This window comes from Chiloscyllium plagiosum, chromosome 42, assembly GCF_004010195.1.
Source record: "Chiloscyllium plagiosum isolate BGI_BamShark_2017 chromosome 42, ASM401019v2, whole genome shotgun sequence".
In the NCBI taxonomy this organism is placed as follows: domain Eukaryota; kingdom Metazoa; phylum Chordata; class Chondrichthyes; order Orectolobiformes; family Hemiscylliidae; genus Chiloscyllium; species Chiloscyllium plagiosum.
The window spans coordinates 18,041,675-18,056,516 of record NC_057751.1 but is presented as its reverse complement, the minus strand read 5'-3'; positions in this window follow the sequence as shown (position 1 = coordinate 18,056,516).

Below are 14,842 nucleotides of genomic sequence, written 5' to 3'. Positions count from 1 at the left end.
AGGTCAGGACTACTGACCAGGAACTCATTAGAATCACTGATATACTTTATGAAAAGTTTGAATTCCCTCAGCGATTTCAACAGACCCACACGCTGTTCCAACATTTTTCGCAGGCCCACATGAAGAGCACCCACACATCTATCAGACCCGCTGACATCCAGGATTGACTAGGAGCACCCAGCCACGCAGAACATGTGGGTGCCACGCTGGACATTAGGTGGGTCAGAAACTCCATTTATTCAAGCCACACGCCCCTCCCCAGCAAACATTTGGGAAATATCCAAGCTTTGGAGAAAAAGACAGAAGAGTGTGGCGCTGGAAAAGCATAACCAGTCAGGCAGATCCGAGGAGAAGTAGAGTCGACGTTTCGACCATAAGCTCTTCACCAGCATTCAGCCTTTCTGCATACAGAACTGGCTGGCCGAAAGAAGACGGTGAGTGGTAGTGAATGAAAATATTCTGACTGGAGTGCCGTTGTGTCGACATCTGTTCTTGCGCTTCTGCCCATTGTAGTTTCTATAAGTGATTTGGGTGAAGAAGTAGAAGGGTGGTTTGGTAAAGTTGCCAATAACACAAAGGTCGGTGCTGTTGTAGATAGTGCCGAGGGTTGTCGCCGTCGACAACATGACAGTAACAAGATACAATGCTGGGCTGAAATGTGACAGGTGACGTTCATCCTAGAGAAATGTGAAATGATCCATTTTGGATTATTTTGAATTTGAATGTTGAATACCGTGTTAAAGACATGACTATTGGCACCGTTGAGGAACAGCAAGATGTTCGGATCCAAATACATAGATCTCTTAAAGTTGTCCACCCCACCATACCTCCCCCCCCCCCCTTCACCCCGGCGCACCCCAAATCCCCTCCTGAAAAAAACGTATGGTGTTTTGGCTTTCATTAACAGGGTGATTAACTTTAAGAGCCGTAAGATATTACTACGGCTCTGCAAAACGCTGAGAAGACCACACTTGGAATATTGCATCCATTCAGTTTGGCTGATTACAGTAGGGTATGAATGCTTTAGGGAGGGTGCAGAGGAGACTTACCAGTGTGCTGCCTGTAGATCTTGTCTTACAAAGAGACGTTGAATCAATTAGGATTTTTCACGCTGGAGAGAGGAAGGAAGAGAGATGACGTGATAGACGTATGCTCCACAGTGTTCCAAACATGCTAGTGGAGTTGCAAACCACGGGCTTCCAGGAGTTGCGCCTGGACACTTTTCCTGCTCATATCCCGGCCCTAGGAATGGGTAGTGTGCCTGGATTCCAACAGAGTTCAAAGGGAGCAAACCACGGCTTTCAGCTTAGCTGTCCTGACTCAACACATTCAATTCAGCCTTTTGGAAGATGCTGAATATCAGATGTTCTGCTTCTCTGATCCACTTATGCTTCCCAGAACAAAGGAATTTGGTAAAATTAAACCGAATCTTACACGAGTTTTGCTGTCACTTAGTGTGAGATTCTAAAATGTAAATGTTCAGGTGCTGGAAACTGATGAACATTTACCCAGCTGCCTTTCTCCATGAGAATCACAGCCGTAGTACAACACTGACAGTGGTCATTTGCAACATTGTATCGGCATTGGCTCTTCAAGAGAATATTATTGTGGCTTTCTAATTTACCACTTTTCCCCAACACTCTTGCCATCCATATATTTCATTAAGTTCGTCAATAATGATAATGATTTCTTACAATCATTTCTTCTTCCTCTCGTTTTAACACCTGATTCTCTGTTTTGGACATTTTAATGTCTTCATCTATACAAAGAGCTAAAAGTTATTTGTTCAAGGATCACACCATTTCCCTCCTCTCCCATTGTTTGGTCCAGCGTTCCATTCATTCAGGGATTAATATTTTATTTTCCAACCGTCATCCCGATATCTAACTTTGTCGAAGTTCTTACCATCTCCTTTTCGAATCTTTTCGTGTTAATTTCCGTTTTCATGCGACTGTCTCCCTTTGTTCCGAAAAATCATTCATTGCTTTTCATTAAAAATCCTAAACTTATCCAGACAGCTCCACAGCATTGACAAGTTTCGTTCACTGTCAAATGATCGTTAAATTTAATGTTTCTCTGTAAAGAGAGCTCTTTTTGAGAGTTATGAAATGTCACTTTAAGAGCCCAACAGTGCTTATCTGACATGCGAAAAATTACACTACACCAGGTTTTTGCAAAACAGGTTCATTTGGAACCACTCACTTTTGAAGCACTGCTCATTCGTTTTTTTTTAACCATGCGAACATTTCTGTTTCTTTTGCAGTCTACCATAAAGAAAATGTGCTTTTACGAGTTTTTATTTGTTTCATGTAAATTTATAGATTGGGTTCATTCCCATGTTTATTACCATTCCCACGTATTAACTGGACGACATTTCATCATTTCGTGATCACTCTCGAGTAGTGGGCACGTTACTGAAGCTTATCCTCTGTCGATGTATCTTACATTTACGCGCAGACTATACGAACGCCTCACACATGCAGACACACACACAAACCGAAACATTGGTACAACAGAACCAATTGGAATGCAGAAAATACGTTGCACTCTGTCAGTTTGGAGATGCAAAAATCACAGATTAGAGGAACTGGATGCATAATTCAGTTACACAGACGTGTATAAACCTGACACAGAGCGTGAAGATTGCATCGAAATAGATGAAGAATTGATTGTTGCTGGTGTAATGTTTCAGCAATTATCAATGTTTAATCCATTTTTAAAGTGGGGTAAAAGGATAGTTCACCATATTCTTCAATTGCTGTCTGAACGTAGGATGTGTGATGCCATAAATTGCAGTGTTTGTGCAGCAACTGAGCACTTGGAGCATGTGGCCCAGTTCCATTATGCCAAGAGGGAGATCTTGGAATTGATATCCCAAACTTACCATTCTCCAATTTATGGAAAATACCAATGATACTGACCATAACAGTAGAAAATTACCTGAGATTAAAAAAAAAACAATAAAGTGATGGAACTCCTTCGATTCTTCAGCTCTTGGCCTCTGGCTCTCTTCCTGTTGTTTTGATGTGCAATATCTTGCGGAATTTGTTGGTCACTACAACGTGTCTGCCCGTTAAAAAATTGAAAAGCAGAATAAGAGTAAAGGCAACTCCCGGGGTTAGTATGTAATGAAATAACTCAATTGCTCCCCATGCTGGAGAAAACTTGACTTCTCTTTTAATACAACAAAAACATGTTCAGTTCCTCGGATAATACTGACCTGTGAAATGAAATACCAGAAAATATTCTTCAAACAGCTCAAGACAATCACCATTTCCAGAACCACAGCCGTTGTTTTTATATTGCAATATTTAATTTTCAGAATTGGGCAGCAAATAGCCGCAAAACAATCAAAGGTGAAAGCGACAGTTAACCAGGCAAAACAGTCAAATGGCTGCATAAAGCAGGACAGCGCGGATATTACACACAGGAATGCCTTCTAAGAAATGATACTCGTCCATATATACAAATGGAATGTGTCGCAATATGAGGTCAACGATAATAACCGGCACATCAGCCATTGCCATGGCCATCAGGTAGCGAGTGACACATTTGGAGAGAGCACACTTTTCCCGGGACAGTATCACAACTGTTACTATGTTAGCTGTGAGGCAAGCATTTATGAATCCTGCAGATTTGTACTAACGAATTTAAAAATGTTGTCCACTAGAGCGGATTGGGGCCTCATGAAGCATGCCACGGGACTGAGAGTGAGCCGAGGACATGTTAAGTGGAGTTTCACCTTTCATAATCCTTGGCAAAGAAGTGCTTTACCACCAATCGCTGTGAAACACGAGATGCTTTCACCAACACGTTCTGTTGGTGCCCCTGCTGAGTACTTGCACGAGTAAATTGTGGCCAAGTAGTGTGAACTCTTAAACTAGTTCTGACAGCATTCTGTAAGTGGCCAGCATTCCTGCTTATTTGGGAAGTATCAACCGCAGCAATCCCGACTACGACGGGAATTTGGGATACTTAGGGGAATAAGGCGCCAGTACAGTGGGAGGGTTTCTGAAAGGTTTCCGAGGACTTTGACCCAGATTGTAACTGTAAGCGACTGATGGCTCTTATGCACTTCATGAAACTCAACAAGGGAATTCTCTAACTTCCGTGTTGCATTTCTCATGTTTATTGTGGAGTTTCAGCGTCTCCTCCATTGGGACAAAAGGACGGGTGCCGGCCTGCATTGCAGGATAAAATTACCTTGAAGTTGGGACTGGCGCTTCAGTCTTGCGGCGTGTCTCGATCCCATTCTCACATACCAGGTCCTGAATGCAGATCGGTCTCCAATAGGCAAATGAAAAAGATGCAAACAAAGACAAAAAGCAAAACAAACCAACAAGATAAAACACTGGCACCGGGATCAAATACTCAAGGCCTCCCCAATCCCAGCAATTAGCTGAGTTTGATATTTAAATCTGGCCACCTTCTGCCTTCCCTCAGGGGATCAACTTGCAGGCTCGATCAGGATTAAACACTTAACAGAATGTGTTAATTTAAGGCGATTTTCCCATTCTTCCATCTTGCATAAATGGATCAGTCTACAGCTCAGGTCAGAATCACGCACCTAACCAGTTGTAGTAATTTTGATTAACCCCACAGAACACTCACATTTACTCATTCATCTACTTAAATTATTGAAGACCGTAATTTATGAAGAAAAACTCCAGAGGTTTGGATGCTTCATGGGAAGAGTACAGCCCCAGTCTTTGGCTCGGTAAGACTCTAAACTGTAACAGAAAGTAGCAGGATTATGCAGAACATAAGACATGGGCTGTCGCAGAAATACGTCAATACCTTCGAAGTAACGTGAGACCTCAAACCATCTTGAGTACGAGGCTATCAATTGGATTTCAGTTGCATTCCGTCTCCATGCGCCTGAAAGCTAGTAGAGTGGATCCTGTGGTGTATCGATGCGATACTCTCTATCAATACATCTCAAGACTTCAGAAATGCATTGCCCACATACAAGCTAGGCAAAATGTGTTTGCACCAGTCCACCTTTACCATTGAAACTGCGACACCAACATTTGAACGCATGAGGAAGCAGCCTGCACAGCCATTCCATAAGATCCGGTCCAATCCGAATTTCACATCAATTCGCCACATCTGCAATCCCTCCCTGATAGCCTTTCAACCCCTTGGAAATCAAAAATATATTTGTGTCTGCCTTAACAAACAAAAAAGAAAGTGTCTACACTCACTGCCTTTTCTGAAAGGGAATTACAACGATTCAGAAGAATCTTAGTAAAGGAATAAACGTTTCTTCATATCTTCCTGAAATAGATACCCTACTATCATTAAAAGTTAATATCCTAGCTTTCGATTTTACAACAATAGGACACATTTTTTCCAAGTCCATTTTGTCTGGTTCCATCAGAATCATTATAGTTTTTTTTACCCCTCTCAATTCTGTCAATGTGTAAGTCCAATGAATGCAGGCCTTGCCTGCCTATCCTTACACGGTTATCATGCCTGTACCGACGTCAGCTTGGTGAACCTCATTGAATATGACTGGGGCTTTTAATCCGGTAGAATCACGGAACCGTGACTGGCAGAAAAAAAGGAATATTAGAGATTCAGTTCACTTTGAGAGGTGATTATGCAGACGCCAGACTAGTGGGAAGTACTATGCATGCGTGAATAGATGGTACTCTGGTGACAGGATACTGGCGCCGATGAAGTTATTTCAGTCATGATGTTAATGGGATTAATTTAATGATAAAATAGGCACATTCTAGCTGAAGCCGTCCTGAACTTGAACAGGCACTACAGCTGGCGTTGATTTTAGATAAGTGATAAGTTGAAAACATAATTATGCCTATGGAAGTTGGTACTCTCTCCAGGTCGACTGAGCTTTGCACATAATACTTGAGTGAATGCAATTGCATGCAGTTACACACGATTTCACATAAACAGATCGGCTCTAGGTCAGCCCTCAGCAAACACCACAACCCCTCCACAATAAAAAAGAAAATCCAAGCTACGGACAAATGTTTAGCACTGTCCTCCGTATGTGCGCTAGCAAACCATTGCAGTTGCTGTTGGCATGCGTCATCAGGAAGACAAAAAAGTCTGAGTAGCCAGAATTAACTTATTAAGATTTCCAGTATGGAACGTGCACCTATATTTGCCTGAAAACAGTTTATATGCTGCACAACATTCAAATCTAAACCCATCAAAGTCTGGTTAAAGGGGCACCCGATTCTAAAGGAGGTTGACCCCACATGGCTGTATCAGTGATTGCAGAAACAGTCTTTAAAAAAATTGCTATGGTGACCAACACTTCCGATTGCACGTGACTTCTGTTAGACAGATAACTTACACTTGGAACGCTTTTACAGACTAAAGGTACAATTCCAGTTCCAGAGTGGTATGTAAAGTACCTTGGTCAGTTAACACCAATTGTCAGAAAATGCCTTCCCCAAGTTTTATGGGGCGAAACCAGTTCAGAAAGATTCAACTTGACTTCTCAACATTTTTCGAGGAGAAAATAGCTGACTAAGTGTAGTCGGAATTAACCACCCAAACCATTTTCAGGAAGGTTCAGGGACTGTCAAAGGGCCCAACACCATCTTGCACGTGAAGGAGGAGAAAGTGAAGACTGCAGATGCTGGAGACCAGAGCTGAAAAATGTTTTGCTGGAAAAGCGTTGCAGTTCAGGCAGCATCCAGGGAACAGGAGAATCGACGTTTCGAGCATAAGCCTGAAGAAAGCCCGAAACGTCGATTCTCCTGCTCCTTCTGTTAGTCAGATAACTTACACTTGGTTCCAGCAACACATTTTTCACCATCTTGCACTTGAACTGAGATGCAAGTTTACAGGCCCATCCAGCGCCATTAAGTGCAAAAGTAGAGGCATGGGTCAGAAAGCTGATAATTTAGGGAATGCAGAAAAGAGTAGTTAGCAGAATGTACAGCAATGTTTCCAATAATTGTGAAGATCGATGGATCGGTTTCAATTTGAGGCAACTTTATTCAAACAGTTAACCAGTTCTCCCGGTGGATAAATGCTAAATCATTTGCACAGAGAACTTGTCTGCAACTGTGGCAGGTGGGGGCTGGTTGCGGAGAAGGGATTAATGAATCCGAATATGAGCCATGTACACCACGCTTTTCTAAGAATTCATAGAAACTTGCTTCGTTTAATGCCATATGGATTTGTAACAATGTACGAGACTGCCATTTGGGGTATCAACCGTCGGTGCCATTATTCAGTCGACGATGCAAAGCGTGTTGTCATATTTAATCTGGGATGCCATCTTTCTTGATGAAGTTGTAACAACAGGAATTAACCAGAAATCCGAGACAAAGTATGTGGGGTAAGGTTCATTATATTCCGGAAAGACGATTCATTGCATTGCCATACCTGTTCAAAGACATCATTTTCTCTGACATTATTTATTCTTTTCATAAACTCCATATCTTCCGAGATTGCAATAATGGTTAACCAGACTGATTCCTGGTTTGGCAGAATTTATGTTTGAAGAAGGATTGGAACAGTTGGTGCAATATTCACTGGAGTTTATAAGAATGAGATAAAACTGTAGAAATCGAACAAATTCTGACAGAACGATACAGTTTAAACGTTTGAAGGAAGTTCCTGATTACCAGGATATTCAAGTTCAGAGGTTATGGTCTCAGAACACAAGGTAGGCCACTTAGAATCAAAAGAATAAGACTTGGCCCACTGAGCGGTGAGTCGAAAGGTGTAACACTGAAAAAGCACTTCTTCCAGACAGTGGTGAGCCCGTTGGACTTCTCTTGAACAGAAAGTGGATAATAGGGAAAAAATGAAATGTTTTAATTAAGATGTTTACTTTAGTTATTCGACCTTACACTAAATTAATTTTTTGGGCAGGGTCGAACGTCCGAGTGATTTCCTTCTGAGCTATTTCTGTCTTTCTATCCACATGCCACTCTTTGGTATTTGTGCATGTGATAGGGCCTGTGTGTATGTGCATGTGCAGGCGGATGTGATCTCTTGCATTTGAGATAAGCAACCATGTCAGTTTGCGTGTTTTTGAGAGAGTATCAATGAAAAAGAGTGTGAGCATGCATATTTGTGAGCTGTCTAAATGTGAGTATAGATATATGGTTTCATGAATTGCGAGTGTGTGTGTGTGCATCATTGAACCATGGAATATGTTAGTGAACTGCTGTACTCTTCCAGCACCACTAATCCAGAATCTGGTTTCCAGCATCTGCAGTCATTGTTTTTACAGAGCTAGAAGAAGAAGCGATGCACATGCACTTCTTGTGATGGTGCTTCAGGAGGTCTTTATGTGCTGTTTCTCTTGCAGCGAGGTATTGCCACAGTGGTGCCCCATTGGCTGCTTCAAAAGGTGTGGATAAACAGTTTTGAGCACCCGGAGATTTGTTGTTTTTTAATCAGACAAAAGAATCACGATTGGGGCAGTCAGGCGCAGACAGAACTTGTATTTAGTTTTGCAATCAGATGAGGGATGTATTTCGTTGGAACTGTGTGGGCTTGGGTGTAGTGAAAACATCGAAGAGTTGACGTTTCTCCGCATAATATGATTTACAAGCGCAACAGTGCCTCCCGTGTAATGACAACAATGACAACTCTTCTTCCAGCACTGCCCTGCTTGGTAACCTTGCAATTCTTTTCCTTGCAATGCGTCTATGGAAGCGATGACATTGACATAACATTTAATTGAAGAGAAAATATTATTCAAGTTTAGTAGTAGTCAGTAGGAAAACACATTCTGCTAAGGAGACGACAACAAGAAAGGGAAAAAAAAAACGCTCAGAGGGCAAGCGAAGATGATTCTTTCTACTCAGCGGTGGTTGAATTAGTAACATTGGATTTACATTTGACTGACCATAACCCACAAACCAACAGTCAAGTAATGCGGGGCTGGAATCCCATTTCTAATCCACACGGGCACATTGTGCTAAACTACCTCTTCCTGGGCTGTAAACGCTCTCTGTTTCAATGAGCAGTCTTGCATTCTTCCCCACATTGTCATGACTGACTACAGGATGGTACGTTGGTATCTGCAGTTCTGCCTGTCGGCCCGAAAATGTCACCTGATGCTGCACTGGTTCCCAGGCCAGTAACAATAGTCGTGTCCCAGATCACATACTCTACATATTTTGTGCATTATATTTATATCGTTAATGTTCAGTTATTAAAATCTGTTGCACAGTTTAGTTAAGCTGATGGATTTACATTCGACATCAGTGTTAAGTGTGGCTCAGTCGTGAAACAGTTGTTTTTAAATCTGAAGGTTGTGTGTTATAAACCGTGTTAGCATGCTGGCTATCATGGTTCCAATTAAACAAAAAAAACATAGCAAGGGAGAAGATTGATTCTTTGTCCTATCACCACGTCATGACAAACAGAGATGTCTCGGATTGCTCTCCGAGCCTAAAAAAGTATGAGACCGTTGTGTCGTGCTGTACACAATCTAAACAGAAAGCTATTAGTTATCATCACCAATCCTCATTCAAATCGCAACAAGCTCATGTGCAAACGGAATAAACCCCTCTTCTGAAATCAAGTTGTGGAGTCATAGAGGAGACGAGCACGGAAACGGATCCTTTGATCAAACCGAATTATGCAGACCAGATATCCCAGATATTAGATTACATTAGGTAAGAATAGATTAGATCACCTACAGTGTGGAAAGAGTCCCTTTGGCACAACAAGTCCCACACCGACCCTCTGAAGAGCATCCCACCCAAACCCATTCCCTACATTTACCGCTGACGAATGTAACTCGCACTATGAGCAATTTAGCATGGTCAATTCACATACCGTGAACATCTATGGACAGTGGAAGCACCCTAAGGAGACCCTCGCCCACACTACTTCTTCTAGCAGTTCATTCCATACATGTACCACCTTCTGGGTGAACAAGATGCCCGTTAGGTATCTTTTATAACTTGCCCCTCTCACCCTAAAGCTATGCCTTTAGTTCTGGACTCCACCACTGCAGGGTAGAGACTTTGCCCATTTACCCTATCCATATCCTCTTGATTTTATAAACCTCTATAAAGTCACTCGTCAGCCTCCAACGCTGCAAGGAAAATAGCCCCAGCCTATTCAACCTCCCACTATAGCTCAAATCCTCCAAACCTGGCAAAACCTTTGAAAATATTATCTGAATCCTTTCAAGTTTCACAACATCCTTCCGTTCGGAAGAAGAACAGATTTGCATGCAATATTCCAAAAGTGGCCTAACCAATATCCTGTACAGCTGCAACATGACCTCCTAACTCCTGTACTCAATACTCCGAAAAGTAAAGCAAAGCATACCAAACACCTTATTCACTATCCTATCTACCTGCAAGACTGCTCACAGAAACAAAGAGCATTTACAGCACAGAAGGAGGCAGTTTGGCACAAAGTGCCCTTGCGATTTGGAAAAGGGGACCCAGCCAAGCATTAACTGGCTCTTGGTTTGTAGATTATGGTCCCGCAAGTATAAAGTGAAGCAGCGAGGAACGTGCACTCCAAGGTCTCTTTGTAGAGCAACACTCCCCAGGACATTACTATTACGTGTATAATTCCTGCAAAGATTTGCTTTCCCAAAATGCAGCACCTTACATTTAACTAAATTAAACTCCATCCACCAACTGTCAGTCCAGTGGTGCATCTGATCAATATGTCGTTGCAAATCCCGGGTAGCCTTCTTCGCTGTCCACGACATCTCCAATTTTAATGTCATCTGCACTTTACTAACTCTACCACTGATTCTCACATCTAAATAAATGACGGAAGAGTAGTGGACCCAACACCAATCCTTGTGGCACTCCACGCGTCAAAGGCCTCCAGTCTAAAAAAAAACTTCCACCATGACACTCTGCCTTCTAACTTTCAGCCAGTTCTGGCCGAAATAGATACTTCTCCAAATATTCCATGATATCCACCCATGCTAAACCATGGGTAGCCTTGTCAAACGTTTTACTGAATTTCATATAAATCACGTCCACCTCATCAATCTTCTTTGTTACTTCTTCAAAATGTTTTAAACAGATTGTAAGACAATATGTCATCAGCTGGCAATACTTAACTCATGAAGATAATTATAATAAATTAAATGTTGAGTTCATCAATGACTTAATTTAAAGTTGCTGGATGACATCATCCATAACAACATAATAAGACAGGAAATTGACGAGAGTGAAACTGTCAGTGTCAATTGATTAGATCAACAATTACATGTATTTCAGAAACAAAATTCTAGGTGAATGTCACTGTACAACACAACGCGAGTGCAGCAAACATGAGAGTTTTTTCAGGAGATTTCACAGGGTGAATATGTCTCTCCAAAATCAATCATGGTTTATATTCTGAGGTCGAAATGATTGAAGAATTCATTCTCAACTAAGCACACGGTGTTATTTTTTCACAGTGATGGCCGTCCAGTTCCCTTGTTAATGGAAGAAACACTGGTAGAACAGTCCTTCAACACTGCTAGTGTTCATTCACTTCAAACAGTAAGGTGCCCACCTGGCACACGCACCATTTCTACTTTCTTTCCGCTGATCCATCCTGTCCACACAAGTCCCGGATGCTTGCTTATCCGTCTATGCTCTCTCTCTCTCTCTCTCGCTCAGTGAGTAACTTCAGGTGTTTGCTGGGCATTTTCTGATGATGTGATTCACCCAGATGGACAGATTCTGACTCCAACCTGAACGGGGAACTGGTTCACTTCCGAGAAGCAACACCAAGCGCGGATGTTGAGAATGAACTAAAAACTACCCAGTGCAATTGTCTGCATGCCACTGCTGCCAGCCACAGGTTTATCCTGGATCTTTCTTGGAAACATTCAAAAGGACTTTAATCTGGAATGCAGCTCCTTCAGCAAAAGGTACAAATAATAAGGCAACAACGTTCATACGACCGTATACATTCCAGGTCTGATTTTCAGCGTGGACATCAAGTTTATCTTTCCAGATGGACTGATCTGATTCTGCTGCAACCTGAAACAGATTAAACTGGAAAGAACCTGAGTCAAGAACAGAGGAAAAGCAGGGGCATTGGCACAAAGGTGTCAACACTTTCAAAGTAACCATAACCTTGACTTCAGTCAGCTTATATGTTGATTATTACATTCGGTACTACTCCGAGAAATTGACCAGATTCGTTGCACTCTCCAGCAGATCATTGTCAGCTGACAGATTGTGAGGATGATATGTCGGTGAAGGTTACGGTCCTCGGTTCGGAAATGTAAGTTACCAGATTTGACGGAAACTGGAGGCAAGATCATCAATAGTAGAATCTGACACACTCCTGAATCCCCCGGTACATTATTACTCAGGCTTAGGTTCAGCAGTGATTGGTTTGTGCTAAGAACGGAGGTGAGAGACAAACCGCAACCACCATGAGAAAATAGAGCAATAAGTAATAGGAATAAAAGTAAAACCATGTTACTTGTCCATAAAAAATTGCAGAAACTATTAATAATGTGTTGTCCTTAATAGAAACACTACTAATGATACAAACTACGACCAGTTGTAATAACAAATCTATTACTGATGATAATACTGTACAAGAAAAATTACTGAGATGACTAATTTCCAGTCGTGTTGAACAAAAGTTAAGATCAACATGTTCAGGGAGTCTGGCGCTTAATCAAGCGCCTGTACTTCATAATTCTCATTTTTCAGATTCGTAAAAAAAAGTTTCTTTCCTGTGCCTTCCGGTTTATTAATATGCCGTTTCAGATCTATCAGCGACACATTTGTTCTGAGGGCAGAGGCGAGTTCCTCAGCACAAGCATTGGTAATACCATTCTAATAGAGGCTGAGAATCAGACAAAACGTTGAAAGAGGAACAGAGCAGGAAACATAACAAACCTCAGTAAATAGTAATACACTGTTCCTGATATCAGTAACAACATGCAGCGTCAAACATTGAGTTATTATAAAAAGTCAGTTACAGTCAGGTACTTAGTGCAGTTTCTGTATCTGACATGCTGGATTTCTCATGGACACAGGCACCACTTTCACTCCTGAATCTCCCAGTTCATTCTATCATAACCTAAACAAAATGAATGAGAAATAACCCGAACCAAACCTCGCCTCTAATAAGAACAGCTGTGTTGTTTCTGATATTAGAACAACTGTTAAAAATAAAAGTTGGGAAACGAATGGAATTAATGTCTCCAATGTTGACTTTGAATCTGATTCTGTACAGGTACGTTTAGTGACGGAGAGTAAGTAATCTGCTGCCTCTAGGAAACTCCAGTCCTACTTAATTCAGCAGGGAGCTGGGAACCTAAATTGCATTTCGAGATTGCAGGGGTTTGAAAGTAGAGAGTTCAGAAATAGGTTTTAACGATTACAAGAAGGCACTGGCAAGCAGGAAGTTGGTTTGAAGTATATCGACTTCAAAGCCGGGGCATCCAGAATATGGTGGGTGAACTTGCAGCATGGGTTGGCACCTGAGATTTCGATGTTGTGGTCATTTTTGGAGACATGGGCACTGAAGGGACAGGAATGGCTATTGCAGGTTCTGAGATTTAGACCTTTCAGAAAGAGCAAACAAGATGTTGAACGTGGTGTGTGTGTGTGGCATTGTTAGTCAAGGACAGTATTACGATTGGAGAGAGGACATTTTAAGACTCATCGACTGAGGTAACATGGGCTGAGGTTAGTAATAGGGATGGAGAGGCTGTACTGTTGTGAATTTTCCACAGGCCTACAATTTGTTCCAGAGCTGTAGAGGATACGACAGCAAAAAGAATTCTCGATAGGAGCGAGAGTGTCAGTGTTGTTATTATCGGGGCTTTAACTTTCCAAAACAGACTGGAAATGCTGTCGTTCAAGTACTTTGGATGTGTCCAATGTTTGCAGGAGGTTTTTCTGACACAGTATGTTGCCAGGTCAATAATGGAGGAGGCCACATTCGTTTTGGTACTCGGTAATGAAACCAGGCAGGTGTTATATTTTGAGGAAGGTGAGCAATATGTTGATTATGACCACAATTCCATTATGTTTACTTTCGTGATGGAAAAGGGTAGGTTCATAATGCAGGGTAAGTATCATAGCTGGGGGAAACGCAATTATGACGTGAATAGGCACGATTTAGGGTGTGTAGGATGGGGAAGGAAATTGCAGGGCAATAGGCTGTGTTGAAATGTTGAGGGTATTTAAGAAACCGCTGCTACAGACCCTTCATGCATGTGTAACTATCCAGCATGGAAGAAGTTGTCAAGTGCGGGACCCTTGGTTTATGATAGAACTTGAAGCTCCAGTCAAGGAGAAGAAGAAGACTTATGTTAGGATGATATGTGATGGCTAAGTTTGGGTCCTTGAGAATTACAAGATATACGCACGAAAATCGTAAAGAGAGCGCGAGGAAGAGCCTGGACAGTACATGAGAAGTCATTGGCAGATAGGATTAAAGAAAGCTCTAAGGGTTCGGTTTCTGTATGTATATCTGGAACTGAAGAATTACTAGAGTAAGAATAGGGCCAATGACGGATAGTAGTGCGACGTTGTGCGTGGAGTCAGGGAAGCGCTAAATGAATACTTCTTGCCAGTATTCAAACTGGTAAAAGACAATGTTATCGAGGCCAATGCTGAGATATAGGCCATTAGATAGTTGGGATTGAGGTTCGCAAGGAGGAGGTGTTAGCAATTCTGGAAAGTGTGTAAATTGATAAGTCCCCTGGGCGAGATAGAATTGATCATATGATTCTCTGGAAGGCAAGGAGGCGATTGTGGAGCATTTAGCCTTGATATTTAAGTTGTCATTGCATACATATATAGTGCCAGAAGACTGGAGGACAGCAAAAGTTGTCGTTTTCCAGAAGCGGAGTGGAGACAAATATGGTCATTGTAGATTAGTGAGACTTTACTTGTTG